We start from the raw sequence: 21,721 nt of genomic DNA on the forward strand, positions 1-21,721 counted from the left end.
AAGCAGAATGACCAATGTCCAGTACTTAACTTGAAAGTTATCCAACCCTGTTATCAAGCAGAATGACCAATGTCCAGTACTTAACTTGAAAGTTATACAACCCTGTTATCATGCAGAATGACCAATGTCCAGTACTTAACTTGAAAGTTATACAACCCTGTTATCATGCAGAATGACCAATGTCCAAAATTTAACTTGAAAGTTATACAACCCTGTTATCAAGCAGAATGACCAATGTACTTAACTTGAAAGTTATACAACCCTGTTATATCAATGACCAATGAATGAACTTGAAAGTTATACAACCCTGTTATCATGCAGAATGACCAATATCCAGAAATACCAGTATTCTACAAATAGCCATGACAGCTCTATTTCTTCAAACTCTTGGACTATCATACCCCGGAGGATGTGGCTGAGTATTTGGCCCTCCGAGACATAAATCAAGACAGCATGTTTAACATCATTATCCCCTACCATAACATTCACGCTGGTAATCACAACAAGCCCTGGGCATGTGGACTATCTTGCCCTAATTGAGACCCTTCTCACAGACATGCTCCTTTATTAACAGGATGAGCTGCTGCTCATTACAGAACACGTCATCCAGAAAATTACATTATCCAATATTTCCTTAACAAGATACTTGTTTGTTTTATAAATATGTGGATTATTGACTTATTTGCAGAAAGAAAACAACTCAAGCTTTCATTGCTATGCAGTGTCTGTTTACAATCACATTACCAAGGTGAAACTTCATTAATTTCGAATAATTCGAATAACACATAATTTTGAATTACAAGTAATATTTTTATCAGTAATTTTTTCTATCAAGTCTGTGATAAAATTGGGGGAAATCTCACATTTGTGCGATGTTCTTAATACAAACTGTTAGATTGATGATGGAGGCAGGTTTAGCAGTTGATATATGATCTTATGTGACCTTAAAGATACAGGCAGCGGCCATGTTGGTTCCCTAGCAGAAGTGATCTCATAAACTTGTGATGACGACATAGATGATGTCATCAAAGCTCGTGTACAATGCTATTAACAGTGAGACTACTAACAATGCTTGCAAATAATTGCAGTACTCTGCTGATACAACACAAACAAGACATCATTTGTTACAGAACATACATAAAATTAATTGACCTAAATTACCAAACATAAAAACTGATCTTTATTGCCCTAAATTACCAGTGTATCCATGAACTCTTTGAAACCATAGTGATGCTTTTAGATTTTCATGAAAAAAAATTCTTACAAAAAGATTTACATAAGTTATCATCAACCTCTGCAATCAGATTGTTCCTGGTGCTGCTCCCTCTGGGCTATTGGAGAGTGTTCTTGTCATGCAGATCTCTCCTGACTGCAACCATTGCATCACCTAGTTACCTGGGGCAACAAATGCAGGTCTTGCTCATAAACAACCCAACACATGCTGCTCACATGGAATACTTGTAAACAGTCACTGCCGTACACTCATGGGTCGGCCATTAGCTGATGAGTCTGAGCGGTGTACAACACGCAGTGATACATGCACACACTCATCCCGAGTGATGAGCTCTACTCCTTGATAACCTGTAACCAGGAGTTGTTTCCTTCGGTACATAGACACCCATCATCCATACATTGGTAGGTGTAATGGACTGTATTAATCTGGCTGCCTAATTTCCTCAACATATGACACATCGTCTTTGATACAAATCATAATGAAGACAGATCAAGGTGCATTGAAATGGATCTAGATTCAAATTTTCTCCTGAATTCATCTCTAATACAGGGTCCCGATCCACACAGCGTTTGTAAAGTTACGACCTGTCGTTTCTCTGTAGTTTACCATTGGTTTACAAATGTCATAGTGCTACGAATGCTTTGTGGATCGGGACCCAGACTCTTAAAAAACATACTTCCCATCATCCCAAGCAAGACTAGATTCTTCAAGGTCTTTGGAAATGATTCAATATTCTGGGCTAAGTTCTTCAAAGTCAGGTTTTAGTGATCCAGGATGGTAGTCCTTGTGCTTTGCAGAAACAGGACCAGGGCTCCTTACTGTTAGAAATTAACTTTCAATGGAACAACAACAAAAACATGCTGGAACATCAGGGTATAAGCAGTATTACTGGGTGTAAACTGTACAAACTTCATCAGCCCTCTGATCTAAAAATAAATATGCATGACAATAAGCATCAGGTTTTGGGTGGGACAAAGATAGGGATGCATGGAGCCTTAATTAATGCACCCCTGGATGCATAAGCAGAAATTGTCATGTTTCAGTGGAAAGAAACGTTATGTGAGTGAGTCAAATTTAGACCTACTTTAAGAAATATTCCAGCTAAACCTTACCAGGGGGCACCCTAAATGGTCTCTACACATTGTACTCATCCCCCAAACAATGCGGAAAAATACACATGGGGCTTTGGCTTGACAAAATGGGTTGAATATGGTAGCATAGAGCAAACCATAGAGCATGATTCTTTCCCAACTGTGTACAATCTGTAAAGCCAATTCACAACATTCCCTGCCATGAATTACTGCCCAAAGTAGCATAACAAAGAACTCTCTCTTTCACTCGTGTCCCGAAAATTGAAACAAAGAAATACCTATCATGGTACAGATTAATAATCCATTTCCCCTCATTCAGCTTTGCTATATGGTGCCATACATATGCAGTCATGCCACTCAGACCTTAACCAGGGAAGGCATGTACACAAAGGCATACATCCATGCACGCACATACCAACATGCCTTGGAAGGACCGCTCACTTCCTGCATGGTCCAGCAGGGCTGTGAATGTAGCGTTGTCACTATTACCAGCACAATATGTTTATTCAAAGCTCTTTGGTATGTTAATGAACTCCATCCAAGACAGGACTCACATCAATATTGTCAGACAAAACAAACTGTGTCTTCAATTAGCGGTGTTGTCCTGTTGGGTCAGGGCTTAGTGATTAGTGGTGATTGTACAGCATGCACTGAGATGGATCCTCATTCAGAGTTACAGATGGACTTATTACTCAACATAAACTGCAGGAACTACCATCCTGAAGCAGGTCAAGCAATGATTTTACGAAGAGGTAGGGGAGGGAAGGGGGATCAAAACCAGAAGCGTATTCTACAAAAATACATTTCCCAAAACTCTTCAAAGAAATCCTTTCCCTTCCAGTTCCAAAACAGCAAAACTATTTGTTCACTAGACATGTTGGATGTCCTTGACCGGATTCTACAAAGCGATCTTAGCGCTAAGTTAACCATAGCTCCAATACTACAGCAAAAACTGATGACAATCCCAGTACAAAGATTAATTAGTGGAACAGGATCCACAGAAAAAATAGTATTGCATTTTAATTGGGAAGAAATGTCTGAGAAATATTAGTTCATCCTCAAGACATAAACATAGCTCCAAGAGGTATATCAAAGTTGTCAATTTATTCAGCAAAAGGTGACAAGACCATCTTGTAAAGCCTGAGAACTGGTCATGTATTTCACTTGGCTTTTGACCAAGCACAGATTCCAAGTCGGAGTTTCATTAAAATAGTCATATGTGTCTATATATATATATATATATATATATATATATACACACACACACACACACATACATATACATATACATATACATATACATATACATATACATATACATATACATATACATATACATATATAGGGGCGGTGGGGTAGCCTAATGGTTAAAGCGTTGGCTCGTCACTCCGAAAACAACAGGTCAATGACCATTAGAGATATATTTTATATGTCTGAACTATCCAAACTAATTGGTTATATTTTCCCCGGATGGCCCTTTAAGAGAGTTGGCGCCATTATCAAGTGTTGTCTCTGTCCAGATGAGGTCATCAGTGGTCTCATTAGCGCCAGAGGAAAATGGACAGCTGTCTCTTTCTGGTTGTCCAGGGATGTATTACTTTGGCCATAACAGACCTGTAGTTTGTCTGTTTGTTTATTTGATAGTCCAAGCATGTATTACTTTGGCTATAAGGAACGAGACAAACCTGTAGTTTGTTTGCATGTTGTTACACCACAATGGAGCAAGAATCCAGCTACATGACAGCCATAAATAATGTACGGACCAGACAATCCAGTTAGTGGGTGGACGGGTACACAGTAATCAGCAATATTACAGGGATAGATCACGACAGCTTGAGGACAATCAACATGAACCAGTGGTATCCAATGTCAGTGAGCCAAGACCCTAGCACAGTCCCCAATGCCAGCCAAATAGGCCTTAAATAATTCATATTCAGACCATCACTTATGAATGATCAAATTTCAAGGGCATACTTTCAACTCCTTGATTGTGATCATGACATTGTCAACAAAAGTTATTTGCAAGCAGTCACCATCTAAAGGCAGCATGAGTTAGGGCTGTCCTCCCCGACAAAGTTGACACACCACAACAAACCTGAAATGCCTTATTTTCTTGTGTATAGCAAGCACTTTTTCCCAGTAACACATCTGTGTAGAACCAGGTCCTTGTTTGTTATTATCATGAATTTGCTAAAGGAATTCAATGTCACTTTTTCTGTTCATAAACTCCAAAACTAAATTTCCAACATACACAGTCCACTAGAGCTGGGTACACACAATACTCAAAGAAATACAAAATTGCTCTATTCACCATAAAACTCATGATTCACTCACTTATAGTCTGTTCCATTTGAAACTGCCTTTGTTTACTACATGTCTGGGATATTTGATGAGGCTTTAATTCTCATGTTCCGAAAACAAAAGAATTTTGTCAGAGTTTATAAATGAAGTACCAAACATTAAATTTACCCCATAGATCACTAATTGGCAGTCCACCTAACTCAACAAACTTGCATGGTGCCTATTCATGGAACTTAAAAACACATCAGTGGTGAGTTATTTGGCCTTATGGAAGCCAGTCGTTAGCTATCTACAAAACGGTAATGGTCCGTTGGTTGGCACTTGAGGGCGAAACCACACACACACAGTATCCTTCATTAAGATCAGGGCCAAGATCTCTCTCATCACTTTAGTTACAGACTTTGTAAAGAGAAAATAATCTTGTAAAAAGCTGATTACAAATCTAAACCGCTAGCGGTTACAGGAACTCCATAATTAGCAGTCTTGCCATTGAGAAATGATGAAAGACATTTACCACATTTATTAATGGAAATGGTTAAAACAGAGCTGTTTCCAACCTAAATGAAGTCTGGAGTTGAATGTTTAAACAAAATATCAAGATGTTGAAAAAACTATCCAACAATTTCACAAAGATGTAAGAATAATAACAAATGGGCACTCACAGGACTGGTATCATATAAAAAAAAAAAGATTTTAAAAATTTCAAAATCAATCCCACCACAGAACAAAAACACGTAAAGACCATCTCAAAAGTCAAAGATCATGTACTGCTTCAATCTACCTGCATTATTGAATAATGTTATCAGAGAATTATGTTTTAAAAAATTATTTCATAGACTTCATGTAAACTAAAAAGGTACAGCAATGAGACTTAAAGAAAATCTAGACTTGCTTCACATTGCATTGCTGAAAGGGCTAGTCGGAAGAGGAACAAATGTGGTTTAGAGACTATGATACAGACTGTGTCCACACATGCATTAAACATGGGTCTAGACTGATTATACAGATTATGGTTCACATGCTGTTAACAATATTCCAGTTGTCATAGCAACATAAAACTGATTCGGCACCAGGTAAACATGCAATGACCTCACATCATGAGCAATGACCATTTTGACAAGAACCACCATATATCATATCCAAACCGAAGTAGACAATCAAGTGTTTGCCATCTTGAGCATCGGTCTACACATTTGGGACGTACCGGTAGTCTATATCCCAGACAATGGAGAGTATATTTAAAAAAGGAATAAACCACAAGTCTAGAATGCCTCAGATTGCCTCAGCAGAAATTTACAAATGTTCTGGCCCCTTTTGGATCATCTTTATTTCTTTTTGGTAGATGTATATTGTTGAATATTAAAACTATTTCTATGACTAAATTCAAAGCTCTATACAATGTTCACGTAAACTCCATGCCAGACAGGACTTACATCAATATACTTGAGACACTATGACATGCATCAACCATGAAAGTGAGCCTGTCCATCCAATCCCTTAGGAGCCTCTGTAAACATTGGTTGTAACCAGGGGCCTTATTCTCGAAACGTTCGTAGCCCTAAGAATTCTTAACTTTGATCGTAGCAAATGTGTTAAGAATGGGCTTAAAAAGTTTGTAGGGTTACGAACGTTCCGAGAATAAGGGCCCTGGGGCCCGTTTCACAAAGCGATCGTAGTGCTACGACTGTCGTAAGTCTATGATAAAGTATGGGAGGTACAATCACCTTATTGCTACGATCGCTTTGTGAAACGGGGCTGGATCTTCCTATGGGTCTTATATATATATGGCTTAGTATCTATATGCATTACCAATTCTGAAGCAGTAACAGCAACAGAATCTTATTTATTTTCAGTGGTATTGTATATTAATGTACCAAGGAATCACTACACTTCCATCGACTTTCTACATGCTAAACAAAATCAACATGTTTATATTTGGATTTACCCAAATCTTATTTTAAAACGAACAGCTATTCCTGTCCCCGGTTCTGTCAGACTTCCCCCTAGGCATGCAGAGAGCCTGTCAGAGATATGCTTGATGTAGGGAAACACAAGCACAAAACATCAACTCTGTTATTCCCTCGTTCCTGTTTGGACTATGCACACACATAAACACAGAAAGGTCAGAGCAGCAGGCCATGGAGCTCTCCTTCTGTACTGAAGGAAGAACAGAAGGTTTCCTCATTCAGGCCACGGCAGTGACATCAGCAGAACAGCAGCACCTGACTCTTATCTTTGTTCCATGAATGTCATTATAAAACTTTGATGGGTCTGCCTTTACAAATTTACAATACAAATGCCACCATCTTTGGAATCTTGGAAGTCCTACTGATAGATCCCTGGAGCAACAGAGCTCCTATAGTCTGTCCTATATACCCTGATACAGATATATCCAAGAAAGCCCATGTATGTCTAGAATATGTGGCAAGTCTAGATTTCTTGTTAGTGAAAATGAGGAAAGTCTCTCGGCTCCTTTTCCTTATAGTTTATGATTATTTTTTTATGAACAGTTTTTATTTTCTTCTGTAAAAGATGTTCATTTCAGAGACTAGGTGTTAGTCTACAGAGCTCCCTGACGGCTCTGATAACCTGGAACCCTCAATAGAAGGAACAAATTGTCAAATTCTCAACAATTTAATTTTCAATAGTCTACTTCATTTCATTCAATTGTTTGTTTATTGTTTATTGCAACACTCAGCATGATATATTCGTTGCAGTGTATGTTCATAATGATGCACAATCAACCACCCTTCAACCCAGATCACGCTCCATATCTTGCTACTCAACCATCGTTGTCCCTCCTCCAGTACCCCTTCTCCCTTCCTCATCCACACAAACTCCATCAGTTCCCTCCTTCATGACCACATCTCCTCCAGTACCCCATCTCCCTTCCTGAACCACACAAACTCTCATCAGCTCCCTCTTGCTCCAGACCCCCACCCACCCACCATCCTCTTCCTCATCCACACAAACTCCCATCAGTTCCCTCCTGCATGACCACATCTCCTCCAGTACCCTACTCCTCTTCCTCATCCACACAAACTCCCATCAGTTCCCTCCTGCTCCAGACCCCCTTTCCTCTTCCTCATCCACACAAACTCCCATCAGTTCCCTCTTGCATGACCAAATCTTCTCCAGTACCCCATCTCCCTTCCTCATCCACACAAACTCCCATCAGTTCCCTCTTGCATGACCACATCTTCTCCAGACCCCATCTCCCTTCCTCATCCACACAAACTCCCATCAGTTCCCTCTTGCATGACCACATCTTCTCCAGACCCCATCTCCCTTCCTCATCCACACAAACTCCCATCAGTTCCCTCTTGCATGACCACATCTTCTCCAGTACCCCATCTCCCTTCCTCATCCACACAAACTCCCATCAGTTCCCTCCTGCATGACCACATCTCCTCCAGACCCCCATCCTCTTCCTCATCCACACAAACTCCCCTAAGCTTCCTCCTGCATGAGGGACGGTTGGGTAGCCTAGTGGTTAAAGTGTTCGATTTCCCACATGGGTACAATGTTTGAAGCCTATTTCTGGTGTTCCCTGCAGGGATATTGATGGATAATTGCTAAAAGCGGCATAAAACTAAACTCATTCACTCCTGCAAGACCATCGCCTCCTCCAGTACCCCATCTCCCTTCTTCATCTACACAAACTCCCCTCAGTTTCCTCCTGCATGACTTCCATCTCCTTCAGAACCCCCATCCTCCTTTCCACACAATCCCTGCAACATGGTATACATCCTGACAAAGCTGTAATATAGAAGACTTGCATCCAGCATTCTCCTCCCCCAGCAGCCTCATGGTGTCACCCTAAATGTGCTTGCTATTTACACCCTTCAAATAGTAATCACATTTCCAGTATGCATCTCATCTATGTCCATGTCAAGAATAATCCCAAGTCGCCCTGCTATCCTCCTACACATTACTGCCTATTGAGCACAATCTCCCATCTTTATTGGGTGTAATGTTATAATCTGGGATTGTGTGTTATGTTTATCTTTGCTCTGTACAACACATAGGCGAAACGTAATTATCATTTCTTCAGAGGCAAGTATTGATTTCACCTTCAAAACATACTGAGCTGATTGCGCTGCAGCCCTCATTGCTCATGTTCACGTCCCTCCCACTCAGTCTACAGAAGGGTGGCTACACATTCTTATTCAAAGACTGAAACACTAGGGAAAAGAAATGCTTACTGCAAATGTTTTCCATGGAATATTTATATTTTGATCCGTATAAAGATACTGAAAGTAATTTCATCCATTCATTCACTCATTTGTTTGTTCGTTTGTTCATGAGTTCATGAGTGAGTGACTTAGTGAGCGAGTGAGTGAGTGAGTGAGCAAGTGCGGGTTAATTTTAGTCAGGCAGTATTTCACCATACTGTGACTTGAGTCTTGTAACCCTGGACACACCAACAAATTGACTGCAATTACCAAATGCATGAAGCAAATGTAAAGATTAAACTACTTTGTATTATACTTTGCTTACTGGGAAACAATAACCCAACAAATACCATACTGAACAAATAAAGGTTAGGGATCATCAACACAGTCTTCTGTACAAAAGGTTTCTGTTGAGTGTACATAAACATGTAGAGATGACTGTCTCAACACCTTGTGTCTGTATAAGATACCAATCTTGCAGTCTGTCTCACAGTCCTTGAATCACATTATTTTTCCTACCGCCTAGCCCTGTCTGCAGTGCTAAAGCCCTAAATACAGCAAGTCTAGATTTTCTCAGGTTCTGAATCTCTGGTCTCCCTGGGGCTCCTTTTCAATCTAAATGGGCTTGTTTGTTACTATTAAAATTATATATATTCAGAGACTAAGCATTAGTCTACCAACCTTGTAGCTCCTGTCTCCTATTCTGGACCGGAATGTTTTGTGAAGTTTGCCTCTACCCTATGTCTGTCACAGATGTGTATCTCACAGAACCCATAACCTATACTGGACCACAATGTCTGCAGAAGACTACCTCTGGCCTATGACTGTCATAGACGTCTATCTCACAGAACCCATAACCTATATTGGTCCAGAGTGTCTGGAGAAGACTGCCTCTGACCTATGACTGTCACAGATGTCTATCTCACAGAACCCATAACCTATATTGGTACAGAGTGTTTGGAAAAGACTACCTCTGACCTATGACTGTCACAGATGTCTATCTCACAGAACCCATAACCTATATTGGTCCAGAGTGTCTGGAGAAGTCTGCTTTTGACCTATGTCTGACATAGATGTCTATCTCACAGAACCCATAACCTATATTGGGCCAGAATGTTTGGAGAAGACTGCCTCTGACCTATGAATGTCACAGATCTCTATCTCACAGAACCCATAACCTATATTGGTCCAGAGTGTCTGGGAGAAGACTATGACCTCTGACCTATGACTGTATGTCTGACAGATGTCTATCTCACAGAACCCATAACCTATATTGGGCCAGAGTGTTTGGAGAAGACTACCTCTGACCTATGTCTGACATAGATGTCTATCTCACAGAACCCATAACCTATATTGGTACAGAATGTCTGCAGAAGACTACCTCTGACCTATGACTGTCACAGATGTCTATCTCACAGAACCCATAACCTATATTGGACCAGAATGTTTGGAGAAGACTGCCTCTGACCTATGAATGTCACAGATCTCTATCTCACAGAACCCATAACCTATATTGGTCCAGAGTGTCTGGAGAAGACTACCTCTGACCTATGACTGTCACAGATGTCTATCTCACAGAACCCATAACCTATATTGGGCCAGAGTGTTTGGAGAAGACTACCTCTGACCTATGTCTGACATAGATGTCTATCTCACAGAACCCATAACCTATATTGGTACAGAGTGTTTGGAAAAGACTACCTCTGACCTATGACTGTCACAGATGTCTATCTCACAGAACCCATAACCTATATTTGGCCAGAGTGTCTGGAGAAGTCTGCTTTTGACCTATGTCTGACATAGATGTCTATCTCACAGAACCCATAACCTATATTGGTCCAGAAAGTTTTGAAAAGACTACCTCTGACCTATGTCTGTGACAGATCCCTTTCTCACAGAACCCATAACCTATATTGGATTGTCTCACAGTCTCTGAAGACCAGGGCCCCGTTCCTCAAAGCGATAGTAGCGCTACGACAGTGGTAAGTCTATGTTAAAGTATGGGAGTCATGATCATCGTAGCTCTACGATCGCTTTGAGGAACGGGACCCAGGCCTTTCTGCAAAGCTAAAGCCCTAAATGAAGCAGGTCCAGATTTCCTCAGGTTCAGGTTCTGAATCCTCTTTCTCAATCAAAAAGGAATTACTTGTTTCTATCAAAATTATATATATTCAGAGACTAAGCATTAGTCTAGTATTGGACCAGAGTGCGTTGAGTATGTATGTCACAGATCTATATTGTGTCATAGATCACAACCTTTCAGACACTTGAACTCAGACCAGACTGTTGTGTCTGGAGAAACTTGTCTCTAACAAATCCATGTCTGTCATAGATCTCAACCTTAGAGACACTTGAACCCAAACCAGACTGTTGTGTCTGGGGAAGCCTGTCTCTGACCCATCCACTTCTGTCAGATCCAAACCTTACAGATGCTTTAACTTAGCCCAGATTGCAGCCTCTGGACAAGCCTCTCCACACTGTCTGACAAGATGCATTCAGTACCTCTAAAGAGCGAAACTACTCATTGAAACATATTAGGAAGTTTGAATATGGAGACATCACACACATCTTTTTACTATTAATAAGAGGCAACCCCACACAAAATGAGAAGCTTTTATCATGATTAAGGTCAGGGTTAGGGGTCAGCAGAGGTCAAGTGCAGAGGATCATGTTTAGTATCTCTTAAGCTCCTCACACTGATACATGATACTGTCTGCTGGTATCAGGTTTCCATGTCAACATGCCAGACTGACATGGTTTCCATGTCAACATACCCCATTGACATGGCTCTATCTTCCAGACCACAACTACCCAAAACATGTCTCCTGGTACAAGCATGCACCTGGACTATTACATGGTATGTGGAGTTTTGAAACATTAACATTGAGCATTAAGTAGTGAGCATACACCAGGAAATATTTTACATGTGGCATTTGTAGGCATCCTATCCTCCATTCAAGGACAAGTTATCTTGCTCTTCAGCTGATATCAGGTCTGAAGGTCTACTGAATTACATTCTGTATATCATCCGCTTCTGTTATGGGCTTGCTGATGCTATGAAGCGGTTCTAGAGTGGGAGGAACCATTATTCATTCTAAAATGCTAATTTAGTTCCTGTTTCACTAATTAAAACTACATATGCTTAGTACTGTAATAGGACAATTACGTTCTACTTGCCATCAATATGACAGTGTCTAAACAATGCACTTCTTATTGGTATATTCTTTTGAAAATAACAATTGAGCATATGTTGAAAAAAGTAATTGAGTGCCTAAATACTGAAAGAAATAATACTGATCTGAAAACAAAATCCCCTCCACAAAGCACAATGAACCCTCCACAACCCCCAGCAACCCTCTATACACCCCACCCACCCTATCCCAAATAATTGAATGGTTGTTCCGTGATGCATTACATAACATCCATGTTGTACAAAACACCTCATGGCGAAACACTACAACATGAGGCTGACAAAACAGATTTTCCAGTTTTGGACCATAAAAAATCTTCTGACTGTTTCTGAAATGTCATGAAAAGAGTAAAAGAAACTTCACCTTCAACATTTATGCTGTTGGGAGGAAAGTCTAGATCTGCAAGTTCTTCTCAATTTATTGTATCTAAATTCTCTTTGATTGGAGACTTATTCTCATCAAGAACATGGCATGAAGCTGATCAAGTACTGTAGGCTGTGAATATGTCAGGCATCGACCAAAACAACAATCAGCATGATGTAGAAAAATCAATCACTACACATCCTATTTGACAGCATGAAGACAGACAGGAAGGTCGGCTTGTTGAACCACTGTGACATATTTGTTATTTTCTCAGCAGGGAATGAGTTCTTGCAGTAATAGAAACATGTTCTGGAATACAGAACAAGAGGCAGACACAATGAGAAAATCCAACTAGTTACCAGCTTGGACATGAGGCGGAGGGGTAGCCTAGTGGTTAATGCATTCGCTCGTCACGCTGAAGACCCGGGCTCCATTCCCCACATGGGTACAATGTGTGAAGCCCATTTCTGGTGTCCCCCACCGTTATATTGCTGGAATATTGCTAAAAGCGGCGTAAAACTAAACTCAACAGCTTGGACAAAGGGTTCATGGAACACAATTTGATGTGGGGATGAATCTCACTACCAGAAAGCCCAATCTCCATTTAAAAGAAAGGATTCATGAAACCACAGGAATATGTAGCTATAGCTATATGTGTAACCAAATGAATATAAACTGTGGAAACTGTCCAAATATTTTTTTACAAAATACAGATACAATGTATATGCATAGCAATAGAAACATATTTCTGCGATGCAACACAAGAAGATATTGGGATAAGTCCAAAACCCATACTGCCCAACTCAGTTGGACAAAGGATTCACATAAACACTGGAATATAATCCTGGTAAAAATTATTAAAAATTAAACATATCTGTTAAAAAAAAATCTATTAATATTCCTGTGATGTACCATGACGAGATTGGGGGATAATAAAATTAGTAATGCCAGATGTTCATTCTTCATGCATCCTGAATGTGATGGACCTGTGATGTCATTATGAGCAGTATCGTCAATGAATGAGCAAAGGATTGGCAAGCATCAAGTAGAACACCTAAGAGTCACAAAAAATTATGTTTTCACAAAACTATTTCTTTATCAGTTTATGCCAACAAATATAGGCCTTCGATAAAAATTATCCTTCCAAGTGCATCGCAGATCTTGCGCTCTAATGACGATTAGGCCACATACGGCCCAACACCAAGCAGCTGTCTCTACACTCTGATACAACACAGCCAGACTATCGGTGGCGGCAAGCCTGGCTTTATTACCTGCCTCACAAGCATCCATAGCTGGAAACATGCAGTGGGGGAATATGTCCTGAATTCATAAGCACCAAAGTTGCAAAGCTGTTGTTAGATTTTCCTTCATGGACAAGAAATAATTAAAACAAACTGAAGTAATCTTCATTCTTTTAACACCAGTAGTTACTAAGCATTATTCAGTGTGACTTTATTATTTATTATTTTAAGCGGATCCCACTGGGTTCAACATAGACAGTATTCCACTAGTTCAGGATGAGAGAAAATCTCAGTGACTTTGGTTTTAAGGCAATTTTTAGTACTGTTACATACACCACAAGTCCGAAAAAGGTTCAAGACTACAATAGTCTTGTTGGGTCTCCCTGCCGTATATTACAAAGTTGCCACAACTTTGGCTGAAGGGGTCGTTGTCGGCACAGGTACTACAGATACGTACCCCAGGTACGCTGCTGTATACAGATATGTACCCTAAACAAAGTCAAAATACAGAAACATATCCGGTACCCTAAAAGGCGGACGAGTCCATATTCCGCAATCCAAAAGCGAAACCCCATGTAGTTGTTCCCGTTCAACTGATTGCGAGTGGTATTCATATGCATCGCAAAATATCCGTTACTGTGTATTCTCAATACTTACATAAAGCAATCAAATGTATCTAATACAACAGCATGACAGTTCCAATCAAGAATACGACACAATGGGAATGGAATCGTCCTAGGGTACATTTCTGCATTCTCATTATGGCCAGGGTACGTTTCTGTATACAGATCTTGCGCTGTATACAGAAACGTATCTGGGGTACATATCTGTAGTACCCTTCAGCAAAACTTTGGTGAAAAAATGAGTCTGATAAAATTAATTACACACCCCTTTTTTAAGTTAAAATGAGGATCACAGTACCGGTATTCATAAAGGCTTCCTCAACAGATCACCTTCAGAAAAACATTTCATAACAATTCCTAAGGTAAAATTTTCACCTTGAATGTTCTGCTTATCCTGTCCTTCAATTGAAGGTATTACAGTAGGCTTCACACTGTTAACATTTACATGCAGTACCCACTTGAATTCTAGCACAAACATATTTTAGAACAATGCCATGCTTCTCCTCAAAACAGACAAATGTACGCTATTCTGAATTGGCTCACACTTTAAAGCATTTAAAGGGTTTTTTCAAAGTGAAGGAGAAAACGGGTAAAACAGATGCAAAGGATATACACTCTGAATAAACACTCAGTTCATGATTTCTTTTTAGGAAAAGAAGTTAATGTTTTATCAGTTTGATGAAAATGTTCACCGATTCTTTGTAACCATTGCAGATGAAGGGACGTGGGTGCAAGGAGTACTGTGAATCACCTGAGCTCTGCCTCAACAATGAGTAACTCCAGACTGGAGGTGCATAAGTCACACTTTGTAGTAACATTGTAACAGTGTTAACAAGAAGTACACCCACAAGATAAAGTGGAACAGTGGTGACACTTCTTACCTGGCATATCACAGGTCATCCATTATTCAGTCTCACTAATAATCCCAGTTCGAAAGACACAGGTTCTGTAACAATGTCACTGTATCCTGAGACAACAGCCTCTGGGCCAGGAGTGGAACCAATGGGTGTGTTTGGGGGATGCGAACAGTGGGCCAGGAACATGGTTCTACAGAACTGTTGGCAGTGTTAAGATAAGCTCATCTTCTTCAACTGTTCAACTGAGGCAGCCAAACTGGATTTATTGTGATCCTCATGTTGAAACTATCATGACTGATATGTAGATTTATCTACCAACATCAGAAGCAATTGCTTGGCTGTCAACTGTGGAAGTACTGTTCCTAGTAGATTGTAATAATTCATGTATCATGTAAGTCGGCCAGGTAGCCATTGAGAGGTGTAACTTTGAAAAGGAGCTATGAGGATTATGAAAACAAATTCAACCAATCGCACAGAACTCTTGTCAAATGATTCTGGCAAAAATAATGAATCAAAGTGTAAAAAAGGGATGCACTCTGCTATACATCTGATGTACAGCCCTATCCTGCCCTGGATCTGTCAACTGTCAGTTACATCAATCACAGACAGTGTTTCTTCCTTTGGCATCACTTGTTCAGAAGCTTACTGGCTGCATCACCATCACTAACACACCTTCTGGTAACCAGATTTCAGATACTTCCAAGTTTCCAAGCTTGCCATCAACTTTCAGACACCTCCAGGGTTCATGATAAATGAGATGTTTTTAACACAGCCTAGTGCATAAAGCATTCACTTATCACACTGAAGACCCAGGTTCGATTCGCCACACAGGTACAATGTGTGAAGCCCATTTCTGGTGTTCTCTGCCATGATATTGCTGGAATGTATCTACATGCAGCGAAAAAAAATACTTACTCACTCAGTGTTACTAGCATTCCAGAAGTTTGGTATTGTACTGATCAAGTGAAATGGGCCTCCCTTATGACAACTTGACCAAACATTGATTCCTGCTGAAGAATTGTACCTTTCTTTATTATTTCTGAATACAGAAAGTCTTAAACATAATTTCTCTTTTATACCTAATACTCTCATGACCCCTAACCTAAAACATTCTCTGATACAGGCTACTGTCTTCAGCATACACCAGCTGTTAGTTTGTTGCTTGTTCAGGGGCGGTTGGGTAGCCTAGTGGTTCAAACATTCGCTCAGCATACCAAAGACCCAGGTTGAATTCCCCACATGGGTATAATATGTGAAGCCCATTTCTGATGTCCCCAGCCGTGATATATAGAGATTATTAACCGAGTGTGTTTCCGTATCATTAATATCATATATTAGGAATAAAAAATTATGTATTATGCTCGCCAAAGGCTCACACTTGGTTAATAATCTCTTTATCATATAATGTCATTCTTAAAATTACTCTAAAAAAAGAAGCAAATCGTACGTGAACTTATATGAAGAGAATCGAGCATTCGCGTAAGAATACTTAGCGGTACACCAAGGTGAAGGTCGTTCATGATGACGGCATATGGTGCATGGTGGCATACGGCATAACAAAACTCATAAAATGAGATCTTACTGTCTAAAAATTACAACAAAACCGGGCAGGGTTTTCCTGGCAGTGTTCCTATTTTCATTACGGGTAATCACCTCATCAATATCAGTTTCTGATACCTGACGGAATCAATTCGTCGTCTACATTGTGATCGATAGATCAAAATCCTTGGTTGGTACCTTCCTTAGATGATTGCCTTTCAGTCGTACCTCATAGTCCGTACCTTCAATGTGAACGAAGTACTCTGTTTCATGTTTTCCAAAGTCAATTACTGCAGTAACGACTCCAGAACATCAGTCATCAATTCTTACAGTATCACCAATTTTGAGAATGGGGGCAGCCATGTTCGTTTACAAACAATGTAAACTCGTGACGTCATCAATGAAACGCAATGAAGTATTTTAGGAACCAAGTCACCAAGTCTCACCCATAGTTTTATTACCAGTCAAACCTATGACTTATCAAAGCCTCAAGACCCAACAGTTGCAACTTTCTTCGGGGACTGGTTTCAGTCTCATCACAGCTGTCTACATCAGTAAACTGGAACTATTACTTAAGTCTTTAGCATTTGTCACCACCCAATTGATGGAAACCCCTGCTCAGAAACTGAAACATCTCACAGAAACACAACCTGCATCTTGGCTGGCTGAGGTGACCCACTAGAGGCAGCGTGGAATCTTATTAAGTCTTGGAGGGGGAGTGAGGGAAGGTGATATCAGTATTGGAATCTGCTTTCCAGGGCCAAGATGCTATACACCTGTTGAAAGATGTTTTTATAATCACTGAAAATGACTAAGTGAGAACTCTTCCGCAGTTTCCACATTTAAATACTGCACCCTGCTCCTCTGAAGCATCCAAACAGCCAGCAGTCAGCTTCCTCTGTTGAAGTCATGATTATTGTGTTTAAAATAGAACTGTTCTTTTGTACAAAGCTGGCAATACATTCTTGCTATCTGCCTCAATATAACTTCCTAAAGATGAAATGTTTCACCAATGAAGACATTGATGGATGATTCTGATGCAAAAGATTGTTGAAATTTGTTGTGGGGTTTTATCCCAAAGGTCAGTTTTCATTAAACTGTTGGTATTTATGCTTTTATCTTTCAGAAACACACCTGGTAAACAAACGTCTGCCTACTTGTTGAAATAAATATTGAAACCCAGTTTTTATGATTAAAATATATTCTTAACTGAAATATTTACATTGTTAGAAGCATTAGAAGCTGGACATGTTGATAAGTCAGTGTTGAGTAACAGTTCAATGTAGAGACTAGAAACCAAACTACATGCAACATAATTCTACATTAAAAAGAAGTATGTCCAAATTGAATGAAGTGATTCAGGCCAACTTTTACCTGTCGTCCAAATAAAACATACACTCGGCAAAGTTGCAATACTAGCCTCTATTCCTGAATATGGTTTCATATATTGAGCACAAAAAAAAAGCTGGCAGCATAATTGCATTATATGGAAACCCAGAAAACAAATAGTCCAGAAGGTGAGACATCTGTTGGCAGTACTCCAGTGTATCTATGCCAAGTCACATGGCATGACCAAAGCATTTAATGCAGGTCCACTATAGGCCCTGCTTCTGGTCAATTATTAGACACAGGGGCTGTGGGGTAGCCTAGTGGTTAAGGCGTTCACTCAACACGCCAAAGACCCGAGTTTGATTCCCCACATGGGTACAATGTGTGAAGCCCATTTCTGGTGTCCCCCACGTGATAATGCTGGAATATTGTGGCATAAAACTAAACTCACTCACTCACTCATTAGAGACAGCTAGAACATCTACTACCTCAATGATTGTTTATGAATATTCATTATATTGTCATTTTAATTCAATTTTCATTTTATTTATGTCATAAGTGTGGAGTATATATGTGAGCATGTAAGAAATGTATGTACCATAAAATATAACATACTTTTTAAAATAATATTAACAGTATTGATTTAAAATACCTTATCTGTAAATGTAATTCAGATGGTTTACATTTTGACCACATGGCACTTGTAGATAAATAAAAAATAAATAAATAAATAAATAAATAAATAAATAAATAAATAAATAAATAAATAAATAAATAAATAAACCAGTGTGGCCTATGAGTGAGTGAGTGAGTGAGTGAGTTAGTTTTACGCCGCACTCGGCAATATTCCAGCTATATGGCGGCGGTCTACATATAATCGAGTCTGGACCAGACAATCAAGTGATCAACAGCATGAGCATCGATTTACGCAGTTGGGAACCGATGACATATGTCAACCAAGTCAGCGAGCCTGACCACCCGATCCCTCAGTCGCCTCTTACGACAAGCATGGGATACTGAAGATCAATTCTAACCCGGATCTTCATGGGTCAGTGTGGCCTATACTTAAAGTAATACACAATGTCTTACCAAGACTAACACCTAGTCTCTGAAATGTTATTTTCAGTAATAATAACCCTTCCTTAATTATTTTCATATAGTATAACAAAATGGAGCCAAGATACCTTTTTTACTGTATTGGGTATATTTGTTTCAGTATCTGTATGACAAACTAGGTCTTACCAGGAGCAAATCAGTGTGTCTGTGCCAATGGATGTAAGTAATAATACATCCAGGAGGACTGAATAAAAAGTATAGCTATTGAACTATATCTATCAAAATATTCAAGTGCAAGTTACGTATTACTAACATTTCTATTCTTTTAAGAGGCAAGCCCAGAGTTCGGATTGTCAGTGTCTGTGTTTTATCAGTCTATCATTAACATACCCATTTTTGGTGGACAAAAAGCTTCCATGTCCAAGCATGAACATAAGATGCCAAAAAAATTCTTGGAAATCAAGTGAAGCCTGTCCTATGGTGCTCCTCCTACACACCCATGCTCATGTGCTGGACACCATAAATGTCCATGACAGAGTAGCCTGTGTGAGGAAATGCTTGAGATTGAGTGAGTGAGTGAGTGAGTGCTCCAGTGTTATGTTTATCTTTGCTCTGTACAAAACATAGGCAAAACATAATTATCATTTCTTCAGAGGCAAGTATTGATTACACCTTCAAAACATACTGAGCTGATTGCGCTGCAGCCCCCATTGCTCATGTTCACGTCCCTCCCACTCAGTCTACAGAAGGGTGGCTTCACATTCTTATTCAAAGACTGAAACACTAGGGAAAAGAAATGCTTACTGCAAATGTTTTCCATGGAATATTCATATTTTGATCCACATAACAAGATGCTGAAAGTAATTTCCTCCTTTCATTTGTTTGTTCGTCTGTTCATGAGTGAGTGATGGAGGGAGGGAGGGTCTAAGCGAAGCAAGTAAAACAGGTCATACATTAAGTATAGATATTGTTTAGTATAAAATCTGTTGACAGAGTACAGTAATCATAGATTAGGATTCATCAGTGTATTAAGTATACTAAAATGGGGTAATTATGCTTTAAGACTTTCTGTGTTCAGCAATATTAAGAAAGGTACAACTCTTCAGTAGGAAGCTAGGTTTGGTCAAGTTGTTGCAAGGGGGGCTTAATGATACCCAAACTTCTGGAATGCTACCAAATGAGTGAGTGAGTGTGATCTTAAGCCACTTTTAGTAATATTCCAGCAATATCATGGAGGCAGACACCAGAAATATGGTTTACTTATTGTACTCATGTTGGGAATCAAACCTGGAGCTGTGATGTGACAAACATATACTTCAACCACTAGGCTACCCCACCACCCCAACTTGAAATAGAGAGACCCAGGCCTCCCAACTTAATACACCTTGTATAGTGAACAGGTAAAGGCCTCCCTTTGTCAATTCTCTCATTTCCTATACCAAAGTAACATCATGCCAAATAACTGAGAGGATGGAAGAAACATTGGTACCATTTAGTCCATAAAATCTTTCATTCTCAATGCAATTCTCTCTTTTCAAAACAAGAAATCCTAATGCTGATTTCATGTGAATGTGTCTCACAGACCCCAGTGAGTAAATGGGTCCAACTCAGGTCTAGAATTATTAGGCAAGTCTAGTTTCCCATAGCTCAACATTTGACACTTATGCAGTACCAATCATTTATGAAGCCTGGTATTATGAATTTCACAAGTCAATGTCATGTTGTACTAGTACTTATGTACTTAACTGGAGCAGAATTTAGAAAGGTAACATTACATGTAGGGATTTTGTGAATGCACCTCTTTGGTAACAAGACTTGATAAAACAAACAAAAAGACTGGACTGATCAAATTCAATTGTCAGATTGTGAAAGAATCATGGCTGAAGCATAATGAATGTTAATTTCTTTCAGATCTATCATTTTCTCAATAAATTCAAATAATGTGTTAGATTTCAAAACAGTGCTTTCAAAAGGATACCCTGATTCAAAATGTCCACCAACCTCAGTAAACCTGATCATTTAGGAGCTGACATGTTTAATACTGAATTTATGAGACGTCTGACATTATATTAACGATCACTATTAATCACATGTATATTTTATGTACGCTTCGCTTGTTACACATGATATCTATGTGCGTCTAATCGTCCAATAAACTTGGTACATTGTTAATTATAACTAAAAGCAGAGCTGGAAATATTTCAGTGTTTAAATAAAAAAATGCACGTTCATCGTGTAAAATAACAATAGCAAACTGTGCATCATCCAAGGTTCAACATTTCCGGACGCAGACATCAACAGCGAGCTCCGGGAACAAAGCCCGTCTCCACATGTTGTGTTCACCAGGTCTGCAGAGTCGAGGCCTGCTGGGTCAGGCCGCACAGAGGGACAGCGTCTGTCAGTCTACATAACATGTGCATTAATGCAGATATTACCATACCTGGTCAGAAAAAGGCCGGCGTATGTCTGTGTTTGGTTCATAAGCAAAACTAGACCTCAAGCCAATTACTTCAACTTTTGTAGCATGTCTTCGTTAACCCAAGCCTGTTGAACCTATTTAACATACAAAGGGAGATAACTGTATTCGGGTGGAATGGTTTCATATAACAGCATGATTAAACGTATTTAGTTTCAAGAGCGTTTAAAGAGACAAACGATTTATTCAATACAGTTTCAGATGACACAAAATATAGGAAGTTACACTGTCCGCTTCTCTACTGA

The 21,721-nt window shown here is 39.5% G+C and overlaps 1 protein-coding gene across 2 annotated transcripts in view; it reads right to left on the reverse strand.

Moving 5' to 3' along the window:
* Positions 1–21,562, reverse strand: part of LOC124287689 (microtubule-associated protein tau-like) — a 131,404-nt gene extending 109,842 nt beyond the window's left edge. The window contains exon 1 of one of the 2 annotated variants that reach the window (XM_046724208.1): positions 21,441–21,562. The gene's annotated coding sequence lies outside the window, so the exon portion shown is untranslated. Of the gene's footprint in view, positions 1–15,100; positions 15,219–21,440 lie in introns of those variants that run through there. The other variant, XM_046724207.1, reaches the window with a different exon arrangement.
* Positions 21,563–21,721: the final 159 nt, after the last annotated feature.

The sequence above is a fragment of the Haliotis rubra genome, unplaced genomic scaffold (genome assembly GCF_003918875.1).
Source record: "Haliotis rubra isolate DU_JTF1 unplaced genomic scaffold, ASM391887v1 Scf404, whole genome shotgun sequence".
Classification (NCBI taxonomy): domain Eukaryota; kingdom Metazoa; phylum Mollusca; class Gastropoda; order Lepetellida; family Haliotidae; genus Haliotis; species Haliotis rubra.